The sequence below is a fragment of the Sciurus carolinensis genome, unplaced genomic scaffold (genome assembly GCF_902686445.1).
Source record: "Sciurus carolinensis unplaced genomic scaffold, mSciCar1.2, whole genome shotgun sequence".
NCBI lineage: Eukaryota > Metazoa > Chordata > Mammalia > Rodentia > Sciuridae > Sciurus > Sciurus carolinensis.
In genome coordinates this window covers 416,504-432,198 of record NW_025920159.1, presented here as the reverse complement: position 1 = coordinate 432,198, position 15,695 = coordinate 416,504, and the positions used below count along the sequence as shown (strand labels likewise).

At 34.8% G+C, this 15,695-nt stretch overlaps 1 pseudogene; it reads right to left on the bottom strand.

Moving 5' to 3' along the window:
• The window catches only part of LOC124974648 (cyclin-dependent kinase 17-like), an 83,510-nt pseudogene that overhangs the window by 51,746 nt on the left and 16,069 nt on the right, over positions 1-15,695 (bottom strand).

Sequence of the window (15,695 nt, the reverse complement as noted above, 5' to 3'; positions counted from 1 at the left end):
AACATTGCACTTTGCAGCTCTACCATCTTAGATCTACAGGCTCAACTTGATTCCTTGGCCGCTGTTGTCCTGCAAAATCATTGTGGTTTGGATCTGCTAATGGTGAAGGAAGGAAGGCTTTGCCTGTTCCTTGGTGAGAAGTGGCTGTTTCTACACCAACCGCTCTGGCATTGTACAAGATAAAATCAAAAACCTACAAGAAGATCTGGAACATCGTAGGAGTGAGCTCCACTCTAATTTCCTCTGGACTGGGTTACATGGGTGGCTCCCCTACCTCCTCCTGCTTAGGGGACCACTAATCACCATTATCCTTGTGTTCACCTTTAGACCTTGCATAATCAATAAGCTTATCCATTTACTGAAATGCCAGGCTAAGTCTGTGCAGCTCATGGTGGTCCTACAGCATTATACCACCCTTCATAATGATGATTGGGAGCCCTATAGGATCATTGATCACTCATATCAGGACACTGGGGTCTAAGTGTCTCTCCCTTAAGTCCTGCTCCTCCTGAGGGGCCCACCTGAAGTGCTAAGGTGGTAGTCAAAGATGGGTAAGATTCATGGGGAGTTCATACCAACTTAAGACAGGAAATGAGGGCTAGAGCCTCATTGTCCTGCTAGGGTGAGGTTCCCTGATGGGTAAGACACTTCCAGGGGCAATGTAAGACAGACACACCCTTAATATAAAACAAAAAAGGGGGATGTGTTGGGACTAATGACACTTTAACTAACTCAGGCTGACTCCTTACTTCCTGGTGAGTGAGCAGGATCAAGGCCTCAAAGGCGGTTTTAATAGTTAATGATGATAAACCAGACCACCATCAGGGATTGGTTAACAACAGTTCCGCAAATGTGATCAGCTTGTGCTTGCCATATAGTCCAATGGGACTCCTGTCTGCATGAACCCCCCTGCCTTGCTGTCCTTTAAACTGATTGGTTCCTGCCTAGCCCCCACCCTACATAAAAGCTGTGTGACTTCCTCAGTAAATGAGTTCCTGCTGTGATGGGTCTCCCTGACTTGTCTGATTGTCCTCCACTGGGAGGGCTGGAAGCAGGCGGTCAGTCGGCCTTACCTATCCCAGTCTGCCCTTGTTGGGGAGTGTCCCCTTCCCTTGTTGCTGGTCAAGAAGAGCAAGGGGGCTTAAGACCCCGACAAACTATGAGGTGAAAGACATCAATAATGAAAACCACAGAAAACTGAATTTTAAAAAATGGAAGTAGATCTTAGGAGGTGGAAATACTTCCCACGTCCTTGAATAAACACGATTAATATTATCAAAATTTTCATAATACCTACAGCAGTAAATAGACACAATATAATCCAAATTAATATATCAATGGAATTCTTTACAAGATACACTAGCAAAAATAGAGTACTAAAATTCTTTTGGACAATTAAGAGACATAGAATATCCAAAGCACCCTGAATGAATAAAAGGATGCTGAAAGTATCACAATACGAGATAACCAATTATGTTGTAGAGCTTTTGTATACAAACTTCATTGCCAAAACAGACCTTAATACCAATGGAATAGAAAATACAGAAAAATTCACATAGATACACTGACCTCATATGTGACAAAGGTGCCAAAAACTTATGTTGGAGCAAGGAGAGATTTTTTAACAAATGATGCTATGAAATTTAGATATCCATATTTAGAAAAAATAAAACATGATTCCTATCTCTCACCCTGTTCCAAAAACAATTCCAGTGGATCAAAGACTTATGAATTAAACCAGAAACTCTAGAAGTGCCTAAAGAAAATGTAGGTCCAACACTCCAACATATAAAAGCATCAACTGCCTTAATAAGACTTATAAAGCATAAGAAAAAAAGAACAAGAATCAATAAGTGGGATGAAATCAATTTCAAAACTTTTGCCCAAAAAAGGAAACAATAATGTGAATAGAGAGTCTACCAATGTGATAAAATTTTTTTCACCTGCTCCTAATGATAAGAAATTAATATACAGAATATAAAACAACTAAAAAAATATGAACCACCTGAATTACTAAATGGGCCAAAAATCTACACAGACATTGCTTAAAACAAGAAACACAAATGGGCAAAATATATATGAAAAAATATTCAACATGTTAGAAATCAGTGAAATGCAAGTAAAACTATGGGGAGGGGAGTCTATTATTATTGTATCCTTACAACTTGTAATAGGGCTTCCTATAATTCAGTGTACTTTGTAAGCAGTAGCAAGTGTAACAAGAGACTTCTAGGTGGCTTTGTTTCTAGTCACATAATTCATGCATCACAGTCATCAAACTATTAATAAGCTGGAGATGCATTTCCAATTTAGCTTTAGAACAAGTGAAGAATATGTTGAGTTTCTACAGGTGCCATGTTAAAGGTGTGTATGTATTGAAAAACACTGTGGACAGCAGGAGGTTACTTCAAACACCCATCTCCCTTCCTGTGATAATTACCAAATTGCTCTATTTGGCAGAAATTGGTTTTGTTTCTTGACATGTGGGGACAGAAAAGAGACTGAAAACCTCAATTCTACTGGCCATTTTTTTTTTTACAAAAATTACCAGCATAGGAATTAGGAATCCACACAGTGGGAAGAAATAAGCACTTCTAATGTACACAATCTCATATTTTAATATAATTACACAAGTGTTCATATATAGACTTTCATTCTATTGATGTTACACTTAAAAGTTTCATAAAATGTAGTGGGCACACTATTATTGGAAGTGCATCAAAACTCTGATGAATTCTGACTATCAGCATATAAGATTTCCCAGTAGTTTAATATTTAACTGTGTTAAGAGAATACTTCATTTATTATCAGTCATGTACAAGTATTGCATAGCATTTCCCACTCCAGTAACCAGTATCTTTAATATGAGATACGATTACTAAATATAACATGGTATCCTGGATGTGATTCTGGGACAAAAGTGGTTGGTAGTAAAAAAAAAAAAAAAAACCAGTGAAATTTGAATAAAATGTGGAGTTTAGTAAATAGTAATTTACCAATATTGGTTCCTTAGTTGTGCAAAATGTATTAAAGTAACATTCTACTAATAATAGGAATAACTAGGTATATGGTAAAATCACTGTATTTACTTTGTAATTTCTCTGCTAATCTAAAATTAAAAAGTTTATTTACAAAGAAAGTCAATGGGAAGCATGAAATTAAGAAAGGGAGAGTGAATATGAAGAGTTTTATAGGTATAACAGATATTCCAATAACCCTGAGCAGATGAGATGGGACAAAAGGCAACATGATTGAAAAGAAGAGTGTAAGTGTAGACAAATTTTTATGATTGTTATTCAGAATATGGGGGTGTTTCAGGTTTACAGCATTTGTTTTATTATGTAGAAGTGATCAGTTACTTGCTTAGTGTAAGACAGTGCAATATGCAAAACTGAAGGTCCACTAGAGGTTGATGACCATGGATTTAGAGATCCCATCAGTCTTCCTTGTAACTCCCTCCAGCAAAAATGAATTCTAGGATTTACTTTCTTAATTCCCATCTAAGATGAAGGGTAGGTTATACATGGAAACAAACTCTTAATACTTGTGAAGAATATTTGTTTTTACCCTACTGCTTTCCATCCATTCCTAACCTCACCCTTCTTCTTCAAACATATGTTTATGATTCTGATTTCTATATTGAAGAATAGACCTCATTGGGGAAAAAATCTAATTTTAGATACATAATGAATACAGCATCTATGTAAACTTGAATTCTAAGTATTATGAAAAATAATTTTCTTTTCCCACCCTTTTTCCACTATCCTTACTGCATGGTAAGGGTTGGGGAAAGAGCTCATTGGTAGAGCACTTACTTAGTATGCTGGAGACCCTGGGTTTGATAATCCCCCCAAAAAGATATCACATGGTAATAAATCATTCTTTCCCTCCCAATCAGAACAAATGTAATTCAGAATTCCTTAAGTACAAATCTTCTATAAGAGTTGATAGCCAAAGAAAACATTTGACCAGAAAATCAAGTGACAATCTGTATTTTAAAAAGTTTTAAGCAGTGATGTACAAAAATATGATGATCACAGACTTGTACCAAAATCAAGTTGGTTACACTTTTTCAATGTGCTCAGAGTTTATATAGAATAAAGTAATTATGCACTTTAGAATATCTAATTAAAACAGAAGCTTCTGTGAATAAAAAAAACATGATACAATATATGGAAAGGAGATAAATGACTGTATAAACCTCAGAAGTCATCATCAATTGTTCCTCCCTCAGAGACAAAGTTCAGCTGAATGTAGAGATCTTCTCTATTTTCTCTCAGCATGACCTTGAGGGTCTGTGTTCTACTTTCTATTTCCATATCATGGCCACATCATACCTAATTTGGAATAAATTCCTATTTCATCTACATGCTTCTTATCCATCTCTCCCTATAGTTCATTGTCTCTACTTTTCCTGAAGCTATTATTTGAAAGAAAATTGTGACAATGACAGTCCTTGTTTAAATAAACACTTTTTATTACATGAGGTGTTCAGACTCCTTGAATGGATATCTCATGCTTTTTAAAATCTGGTTCATTCTATCTTTTCAAATTCAATTTTTAAAATAAATTATTACATATTGACCCTTCTTATCTGTCACAATTTTCCTAACATAACATACACATTCCTATCTCTGAGTTTATTGCATGAAATTTCCTTTGCTTAGAATGCTCTTTGTTCATAGGCTCATTTTCAAATTGACAAATTCCTACCCTTCTTTCAAGGACCACCTGAAGTGCTCTGAAGACTTAATGATTTGTAGAACACATATTTGTTGCCCACTTTATTTATTATAACACTTTTTATGTATCCCTAATACAGAACTCTAGTCAACCAAAAGACATAATAGGAAATCATCTGAACCTATGTCAAAGAACAATGTGCACCAGGAAAAGCTGTACTTTCAATAACAAGTGCTAGGACAATTGCTACATTCAAGAAGATGCTTGTAAGGCATAAAACTGACAAAGTTTCTTTATGTAGAATATAAAGAATTCCTATAAATCAGTAAGGAAAAGGTACAAAAACCAGTAGGAAATAGACAACAGACTTGGGCAATTAATCTATAAAAGATGATACCTAAATGGCCAACAAACATATTTAAAAGTGTTGAACTTAGACAATGAAATGCAAAAAATAAAATCACAATGAGAACACTATTTTACCAGAAAAATTAAAATTAAAAAAGAAAAAGAAAGTCTCAAAAATGAGCAAGAAGACCAATCAGAACTATCATACATTGTTGTTGGAAGTATAAATTAGTACAACTACTTTGGAAAACTGTTTCTATATTTTCTAGAAAGGCTGAACATATATATACAATATGATCCAATAATTCCACTCCTAGGTATGAAGTGCTTACATATGTTAAGCAAAAAACAATCACAGAAATGGTTTTAGCACTATCTGATAATAGTAAAAACTGAATAGAAGCAAAATGGTCATCAACAGAATTGAAAAAGTGCAATACACTAAAAAAACCAATATACTTATAAAGTGAAACAGCATGCAACAAACACAAATGAAATATCACTATATGCAACAACATAAATAAAACTCACAAACTTAACACAGCAAAAGGAGCCAACTACAAAAAATACATACTGTACACTTTCATAAATATCAAGATCCAAAGCATATAATACATATGTGTGTGTACTTAAACACAAAATATGTAAATAATAAACATTTCCATGTCTATGTAAATTTTTGAAAATATATTTCTGTACCAAATTGCACAAAGTTCAGTGGTTTAAAGAAGAATAATGAGAAAAGAATTATTAAGTGCATTAAAGGTAATTAAGAATGTGTACTTATGAGAATAAGAAAGGTCCAGGTATTAAAATATACTATAAAATAATATGGTCAAAATAGTGTGATGCATGCAGGTAAAACTTATCTTTGGTATAAAACAGAAAGGGATTATAGATACAGGTGAGGGTTATTAAATAAAAAGAAAGGTAACAGAAGGGGATTTCTGGGATTTGTAAAATTTTATTCAAGTGCATACTACTCATACAGGTATGTTATCACTGCAGATGCTCATTGTAGGGTCATGGTTTGGGTACTTCTCTGGATAAACCATATACATTAAAAAATGTTCATTGTATCCAGTACAGTATATCTAAGAAGATATATGTGGTACATAACCTGTATCAATAAAATTTACCAAAAATAAAATATAATGCAACTTAAATCCCATTCCAATATGCATGCATTTTAAGGATTCCAATAAACCCTTAAGAATGGAAAATGATAAAACCCAGAAGGTTTACATAATATTACATTAAGGGATGGCATTTTAGTTCATTGACAGAGCTTGCCTAGCTTGTGCAAATTTGGGGGTTCAATTCCCATCACTGCCAAAAAATTAAAAGGTTTACATTCAGATAATAGAAAAAGCAGATCTGATGATGCAGGTAGGATACCAAAAACTTACTAAGAAAGCTCTATGAGACCTCTAGGTTAATTGTTGATCAAATGTTGGACTGTTTATCTGCAACTTTTCCAGATATCCATCAGAAATTCTGATACCTGTAGGTAGGGATAACCATTTCTCTAAATCCTAGAAAAAGAAACAAATGTAATCAAACCCAAAATAGTGCATTTAACTTTTGATTCATGTACTTCAGAATATTATTTTGTAGCAAAAATTAGCTGAAGCTAACTGCAGTTACAAAGTTACCTACATTGATTATATATAATATATTGAAGTCAAAATATTTACTAGTGAAAGCAAACATATATGATGCAGTTTTACAGAAATGATATAAGACAAATTGGACTCAGTTATTTTGGGGTCATTCCATTAGTAAAATTATCTTCAATTTACTTTGAAATTTTTACACCATATGGTAGGAACAGGCAGACAAAACAACATGTGATCGATATAAAAAATTAAACAAGTAGATATTATTATTTTAAATACAATATGGGAAAGAAAATTAAAACACTTTCTTTTGGCTGTTAATAGAAGTAAAAATTGTTCTATTTCATTTAACTCTAAAATGTGAGCTCAAACTTCAAGGAGAAACTTGCCTTTATCATCACATCAAGAAATGTAAATTTTATAAAAAGAAATTCCTTCATAATAAAATCATGAAATACAAGAGATAAAAAAGGATCTGAGTAAATATTTACTGAGAGATAAAAGACTTAAACACAGATATATACAATATTCCAATTAGACTAAAAAATGCAATAGTGGTGATCACCATATTAATTTTAATATTTTATAAAACCCAAATCAAATACCAAGATTATTTTTGCCAAAAACAAGGAAATGCCTAAAACTCATCTAGAACAATAAACAAAAAAATCTCCAAAAGTATTCTTGAATAAGAGTACATGCTCTTCAACTTACCATAGGGTTATGTCCTGCTAAACCAATTCTAATTTGAAAATATTATTAAGTTGGTAATACCCTGAAATATACCTAACTCACTGAATATGACAGTTTAGCAACACAGAACTCTGTAGAGTATTATAGTTTAGTCCTGTGACTTACTGGCTAACTGGGAGCTGTGATACCATATCACAAAATAGTATCATAGTGCATATTGCCAGTCTGGGAAATAAATGTGTTTTGATTTTTCAGCATTGTAAAGTTGAAATCATCAGTTAGGCCATGATGAATCAGAAATAGATCATGTGTATATGTTCAAAGGGAGGAATAAAAAAATAATTTGTTCTAGATACTAAAATGTAGTAACCTAAAAATATATATATAATCTATACCATGTCACATCTTGGAGGTAAATCTATAATTCAATGAAAGAATTAGACAATACACATGTAGACCCAAATTGCAAAATCTTTTAAATATGTAATAAAATAACATATATTATAAAGAAAACTAAGAACAATTTTATTTTTATTTTGATATATCTATATAATTACACAAATATCTTGATCTCAAGAATTGAAAGTGTTAATTTATTACAGAGAACACTGAAATTGTTTTCCTTAATTCACTCAGAAACAATCTATTAACAATAAAAATATAATCAACCAGCAGGACAGACACTCTAATCTTCATTGTCTCTACAGCTACAAGAAAAGAAACAAACTTCTGTTTTTAAATATTTTATTTCTTGCAGAAAAATATTAATATACATAACATAGTGAAATGATAAAAGTCATAATTTCTGTCTTCAAAGTTATAATATACTATTGATAAAAAAGGAAATATGTTGCATAACTTACATAGAGAAATAATTTACTACATACAATAGGGTTTTCTAGGTGCCATGAACCACAAAGAAAATGATACTGATACTTATAAAGCAAGGGGAAAAAAAAAACTGGTGTCTATTTTATTTTTCTCTCTTAAAATCTGATTATGAAGTGTCCAAATGAATCCCAAAGAGATATTACCGAAATCACATTTTCTGAAAAGAAGACTTTGCTAATGCCTTCTAGAATGATGTCAGTCTAGATTTCTGGAATTAAAAAAAATTACTTTTCCTCAACAAGGAACCAAAAATGAATATTCCATATTCTGTAGAATATAGAATACTATGATTAATGTGTATTTGCTTTGGAATAGTAATTAGGAAAAAGGAAATATTAAGAAAGCAACTTGGTCTGGGGAGATAGCTCAGTCGGTAGAGTGCCTGCCTTGCAAGCATGAGGTCCTGGGTTTGATCCCCAGCACCGCACCAAAAAAAAAAAAAAAAAGGAACTCACTGATATAATTATAACAACTCTCTTCATGAAAATTTTCAAATTGCATTATTTGCTTGATACATATGATATATATGTATACACAAAAAAATTGTGTGTTTATTTATATACAAAAACACACATATAAGTGTATATTTATATATTTTTAAAGTGTTACCTTCTTTGAGATCCGTCTATGTTTATGATTTCTGAGACAAACAGCTGTGGTGACTGGATTTCATCAGATGACTTCCCAGATGCTTGGTGACTCTCAATATCTGATGCCATTTTCAGATATTTGTGAACAATATCTGTATTGGAAAATGAGACAATTTTAACATAATGAATACTTATTTTATCCTATTATGTAATTATAATTGCACATAAAATATAGATAACCAACATACAAAAATCAGAGCATAACAATTTTTATACTCAGGTGCATATGTGTGCAGTTAAGAGATAAAAACATTAACTCAAATGTCTTCAAATAGGAAATACTAAAAATCCCTTTACACTCTTGGATTATGAAACATTATGAAAGAACTTGCATTCAAGTCATTATCCAGAGATGAATAAAAATTATAGCCTGGAAATATAAACTTAAACTTTTAATGAATATTAGTTATTTAAATATAGTATTTAAAAATTGAACTCAACATTTTCTTACCAAATCAATATTAAAATTTATCCTATTTCTGTATTTGCCTTGGTAACAATACTAAAAAAATTCCAATTCACATTCATAAGCAGTTACAAATGATAATGGAAGGCACTTCTATTATAAAGAGATTCTGTAGAAATTTTATGTTGATATTCAGACAAAAAATTAACTTGGGAGCAACAATCATTGTATTGGTGATTGATTCCTAATCTCTGAAAATTTGATATCAGATACATCTACAGTCACAAATTTTTTGTCACACTTAAAAAATGTTGAAGAATTTAAACATGCCTTATATTTCTAGCAACATTTGAAAATTTTCCAACCTCAATGAAATGTACATCAAAATATAAATCTTAAATATGGAAAGGTGGTTGCAAGAATGTATAAACAATACCCAGGAAGCAAATTTAACAAAGAGAGAACTGAAAGTCAAGAGCTCCTAACCATAGACAGACTGTCACTTTCTTGGTAGGGGTTGATGATACTGGCAGGAAAGAGCTTGGGTTTAGGTGTGCAGTGGGATAAAAGGTACCTTGGGTGTCTAAACTGCAACTGAGACCTCACAGAAACACCTGTCTCTTGCAAAAGAATTATGAAGTAAATTTGGTATTCTCAGACTATGAATAAAAGCTTGACTACTACCTGACAAAACCAAGCATTATGTAATAACAAACAAGTATGATTCAACTATAACTGCTCTTTGGTAGTTTTGATCCCATCAAGAAAAATGAAAACAATGCAGGCTTGTGTCAGAAATTTACTAATCTGTCAGTGGTGTAAGAGGTTTCTTTCCTGAATAAGGTAGTAGTTTTTGAGAACCAGAAGAACACTTACTTACTCAATTTTTGTGCCATTCACTACATAATAGATACTGATCCAGTAAATTTAAACTTTATCTCATTTCCTAACACTTTCAACATTGCTTTCTTAAATCTAGACCAAGAGTCCAGTACAAGAATAGATGTTTTTGTATGGTTCCTGAACTAAACATGTTTTTGGTTGTATATTTTTGTTTTGTTTTGTTTTGTTTTTGCATTTAAATGTTACTAATCAAAAAAAAAAAAAAGAAAATGCAACAGAGACTGTAGTCCACAAAACCTAAAAATGTACTAATAAACCCCTGGTTTAGACAATCAACAGTCAGCCAAGCCCTGACCAATAGTGTTTTCTGATTTCCTTCCGCAACAGTCCTCCATAGCAGACTTCACCCTACCAACAGGACACTGAATGTATAACAATGGGAAGAACATCCAGTAGCACACCATTACATGGTACTTTGTAATAAATATACCACAGAAGTAATTCTTTCTGCATAGATAATAGTAGAAAGCACTAGAACAATCAGAAATAATGACTCTTGCATATTCATTACTTTTGTTTCTGAATTTACCTTAATTATAAGTTTATATGATTAAAAATTAATGATAGTCGTGTTTAAGAGGCAAAATTGCTGAAAATTTAAGAATCATCTTTCAGTGTGAGCTCACTGCAGCACATCATTTTGTATGGTCACACTTAAACAGATAAAGGCTACACACATTACCCATAGATGAAAACTGCATGAGTTTATATGTGATCACCCACCACCCGCAGGGACAATCACAACGTGTACACTCTTCTTGGTCACAGGAACCAAAAGGAGTTTATTCCACAAGTCTCAGACTTATATTGAGAACATCAGCCTATCAGAGAGTAGACAACCAGGAAAGTCAGCCTATCAAGGAACAGTCTCCATGCAGATACCAGGCTTGCCTCATGTACAACAGCCAACCAGAGTTACTTCCTAAAACTTGTATGAGTGCAGCTATGTCTGGCAAGCTGCCAGGCGCCATCTTAGAGATCAGGCCACGGTGCGGCTCTGAGGCCCTCTGAGCCCGCTCCTGACATCTCCCCCTTATTCTTTAAATAAAGAAAAGATGACTTGGGACCATGCCTGTCTTAGGTTGTCCATGGCAAATTACATCCTTATCCGTCATTGGAATTCTGACCTCCAGGCGTCAGAACCCTGTCTTAGGTTGGTATGCATTTCCACGGATCTTACCCGTCTTTGACTACTGGTCCAGCATGCTTAGCCATACTTGGGGGGATGTGCCTGTCTCAATCGCTGTCAAAGCCTGTACTATAACCCGTCGATGATGTTGGGCATCTTGGTGAGCTCTGATTTGGCTGTGTAAGACATAGGCTATCCCTAAGCAGATAATAATCAGAACAGCTACTGTTCCAGCCCACTGTTTTGTCAATCCCAGGGCTTTAGATAACAAAGAGAACATCTCAGATACCGATGCAACTTGAACCCTGGTGGCATTGACTCTGAGTATTTCAGCTTGTAGCTGTTTAAATTATCAAACATAGATGACCAATTGCCAGTAAGGTAGACAGAGAGCATTTTAGATAACATAGCCACAGAGCTAAGGTTATTATAAGCAATAGGGGTGACACACACTGCTCTTAAAGGATAAACAGATCCCAGTCCCAAAAGTTCTTGCAAGATATCCACTTGTTCTTGTAGTAAGTCCACTCTGTGATTTACAAGGAGTATGCCTGCCTTAAAATGGTTGTTTAGAGCTTCTTGAGTCTGTAAGGCTGTAGCTGTATTTTTGGCCAAGTGATTGACTGCTGTTGCTGTAGGTATGGCAGTTGCTAGTGTTGCTGTTGCAGAAACCACTATTGCAGTGACCACAGCCACTGTGATGCCAAAATCTCTCTTGTCTCTAGATAGTAGTACTGGCAGTTCTGTATCTGTAACAGAGACTGGAACAGGTAGGAAGGTAGGAATACAAATTTGCTTGAGGTGCAATTGAGAAGAGAAGAAGTTCAAAACATAAAAAAGGGGGGGACACACAAACTGGGGTAGGTGGAAAGGTAATATTTCTGGTACACGTAGATTGTGAGGCAGCACCAGTGAACCTAGAACTGTTTGTCCATGTAGAGGAGTTCCAAGTACATAGCCGAAATGCCCCTCCTAAGAGACTGAAAAAAGATTGTAAGTTAGTATATCCTGAAGCTGCAGTGAAAAGCATCCAATTGTCAAAGGGGTTGACATGTTTCATGCCGAATTAAACATTATTAGTGAAGTTATCATTAGCAGTGAAAGAAGTGAAATTAGGAGTAAAAAAAAATCCATTTTGTACAGGAGTCGCTGGTCCTGCATGTTGACAACCTGTCCATATAGGAGGTGTACTGTGTTTAGGATTACAAGGAGGGAAGATTCTAGGGGTTTTGAAAGTAGTTCTTGTAGCATTATGTCTGTGAGGTACCCATTCTGAAAGTAAAACAGCATCTCCTGTTAAGTTTTTATGTATTCTTGAAATGTAGAACCATTTTCACCTGGGCAAAAAGAAAGCGTGGCTAAGGAGTGAAAGACTGTCAATAGCATGATCATCAGGAGTGTCTTTGGAGTCTTCATTTTGTTGATCTGAATTCCTTGTTGGTAGCATTGCCACCGGTCGAGTCAGCCATTCAGGAACCCAGATAGGTGACATTTTCTCCTGTGGAAACACACAAATCAAGCCACGACTCCAGTAAAGCACCAGGTCCAGGCCATTCCATTGTCCAGTAAGAACATCCTTCCATTTTACCATCGCTCTATCATGTTGTTTATGATTGCCATGTCTCTCAGTGGTAGAGTGACCCTCATTATCCAGAGTTAAAAAATTTAAAATAAAGAGGCAAAGAGAAAGTTTATCTTTAGGGGACCTGAAGGTCTCCCCTATTCCCCCTTTTTGTTTTAAAGAGTATTTTTGAGGGTGAGATGTGCACATTCAACAATATCTTGTCCTTGTGGGTTATAAGGCATACCTGTGGTTAGAGTTATTTCAAATTTAGTGAGAAATCGGTTAAAAGAGGTTGAAGTATAAGCAGGGCCATTGTCCGTTTTAAGTTGTTTAAGGTTACCAAATTCAGGAATGTGAGTAACTGTTGCCGCCCATGGCAATTTGTCACTGCCTGCAGCAACACTTTGTGTGGGTATAGAGGATAGAGGAACTGAGGTTTGTTTGCTTTAAGAGAAGAGAGAGAGAGAGACTTTGCATAAGAGAGAAAGATTTTGCTTAAGAGAGAGAGAGAGAGAGAGACTACACTTTCAGAAATCTTATCTTACGATCACATTATAAGCCTGTTGACTGACTTTGAGGCATTTGTAGATGCAGAATAGAATTAATATAAGCACACCCAAGCCTACTAGTGTAAAACCTAAAAATCCCCAAAATTTGGTGCCAAATTATGCTGAAAAAACTATTTAACCCTCTCTACATTTTTCAATATTAACTCCATTAACTTTCTAATCAGTGCACTTCCTTTTACTTATAAACCCTCCTTAAAGATGAGGTACCAATGTGAAGAATTAAAAAGTTACACAGGATGAAAATAAGCAGCTTGCTTTACTGAGAAAAAGATGAAAACCATCTATGTGGCTAAATCAGCTTATGAGGGGCTATGGGTCCCACCAATTCCAATTTGGGAATTGCCTGAGTGATGCAATCACTCTCAGCAAAAAGATCTGTTACTCCTTAAACTCTACAAGGGCTATAACAGCTGCTTCCATTTTGTGAGCCTTAAGTTGAAGAGCCCTGTGCCTTGTTTCTTAAATTATTTGGTAACATCTTGCCCTCAACATCAGTAATTTGCACTCGTTAACCCAATGTTTTCCTTTTCTACACTTTGGACAAAGACCTGGGGCATAAGGTGTAACAGATTTTACTATAGTTATCTCTTATCTTTTGTTAGAGCATTGTCTCTTTGCTGCTGTATATCTGTGAATACACTCCAGGATCATATTGATTTTGAGTATCATACTAGCCTTCTATTAGCATATCAACATTTCTACCAGGAAATCTTGCTACTACGTTTCTGCAAGCAGTTTCAACAGCTATTTCTTGCCACTGAGCTCTCCAATTAGACATTGTCCTCCAGATAACACTGCTCTGCATACCTGTTTCCAATCAGTCTTAACTGCCTTTTTAAAGTTTTCTAATGGTTGATGGTATCTCTATTTTGGTCCTCAAATACAGGCAGGTTCTACAAATTTTGAAGTTTTGAAGTTTAGCTTTCTACTACCTTTTTCCCTTATTCTTAAATTTTCACTACCACTTGGTTATTTCTTTTGGGGGTTCTTTGTATTAGATTTAGTTCTCCTTTTTCCCTTGTTCTTAAATTTTCCAAGTAATTGTTTTCTAGGTTACTAACACTCAATCCTTCCTCACTTTGTTCTCTTTAAGAGTTCGTTTCTGTTGCTATTAGATGATGTTTATGAAGATCCCCCTGTGGCACACTGAGCAGCTTTTTTTCTATAAACCTTGGGCTTATTTCTACTAGAGTTTGAACATATGATCATACAGTGGTTTCCTTATTTTCCAATTCTTCCCCAGTGTTTCTTTCCTCTCCAGAACTTTCCTGTTTTTGGTTACCCCAGCTAACTTCCTCTTTAATCTCTCCCAGCACTTCTCCTTGTAATATATTTTTCATGCCTCCTTTTTGAATTATCCTTTCAGATTGATTTCATGATATTTCTGAATCCATCCTTCACTGTACAAAGGCCACACTAAGAGCAGTACAAACACACAAACAATACTCAATACACATACTCTGGAGCTCCTTTATCATTCTGTTTATATTTCATCACCTGGCCAGCTATAATGAGTGCCTAACTGCCTTAGAAGACAGGGCCCTCAGCTTACCTGAGTACCTAACTGCCCTAGGACAGGGGTTAACTGCACTAGAGACAGGGTCCTCAGCTTACCTGAGTACCTAACTGCCTCAGAGAAAGAGACAGGGTCTTCAGCTTACCTCGCTACTTAGAGCAAGACTCTTGAATTTGACAAACACACAAACACATAATACACGCATTTTTACACTTCAACTGTAGTGTCCTTTGCAACCTTTAGTTTTTGATTGACCCTATTTCTTTTTACTATCCCTCGCCCTTAAATTGCTCTGACCAGAGACTCCTGAGAGGTTCCTATTTTCCTGCCATACCTATTCCCGGAGGTGGATCTTGAATTTTCCCTTGCCCTATTCCTGCAAGGTTCCTCAGTTTCCCCACCATGCAGATTAATCCTTTAGGATTAACTCCTAAAGGATCCTAAAGTTAATCCTTTAGGATTAACTCCTATAGAAGGTGGATGATGGAGGACTGTACACTGGCCACAAGATTTAACAATAGCACATGCAGTTTCTTTAGTAATGGGAAACTTCAGTTTTAATGTTGTAGAATTAACATGGAATTGTTGATGATAATTTTTTTGCTGCCTCAAACGCAGAAAAAATGTGGAAATCCTTAGTTGCTATGTCTGCTACATTATTCCGTAAAACTAAAGGTCCAGGTAAATTGGTATGAGCCCTGATATGTCCAATAAAGAAAGAATT